General features: G+C 58.1%; 1 protein-coding gene across 1 annotated transcript in view; it reads right to left on the bottom strand.

Moving 5' to 3' along the window:
* Nucleotides 1–217, bottom strand: part of sbf1 (SET binding factor 1) — a 48,265-nt gene that overhangs the window by 11,397 nt on the left and 36,651 nt on the right. The window lies entirely within an intron of this gene.

Genomic DNA, 217 nt, shown 5'->3' with positions numbered 1-217 from the left:
GGACAGAGAGGGTCACATGACCTGGACAGAGAGGGTCACATGACCTGGACAGAGAGGGTCACGTGACGAGGACAGAGAGGGTCACATGACGTGGACAAAGAGGGTCACGTGACGAGGAAAGAGGGTCACGTGACGAGGACAGAGAGTCACGTGACGAGGACAGAGAGTCACGTGACGAGGACAGAGAGGGTCAACGTGACGGGGACAGAGAGGGACA

This window comes from Cynoglossus semilaevis, chromosome 8, assembly GCF_000523025.1.
Source record: "Cynoglossus semilaevis isolate Cse_v1.0 chromosome 8, Cse_v1.0, whole genome shotgun sequence".
Taxonomy (NCBI): Eukaryota; Metazoa; Chordata; class Actinopteri; order Pleuronectiformes; family Cynoglossidae; genus Cynoglossus; species Cynoglossus semilaevis.
The sequence above is the reverse complement of the archived record's forward strand: the minus strand, read 5'-3'. Positions and strand labels throughout refer to the sequence as shown.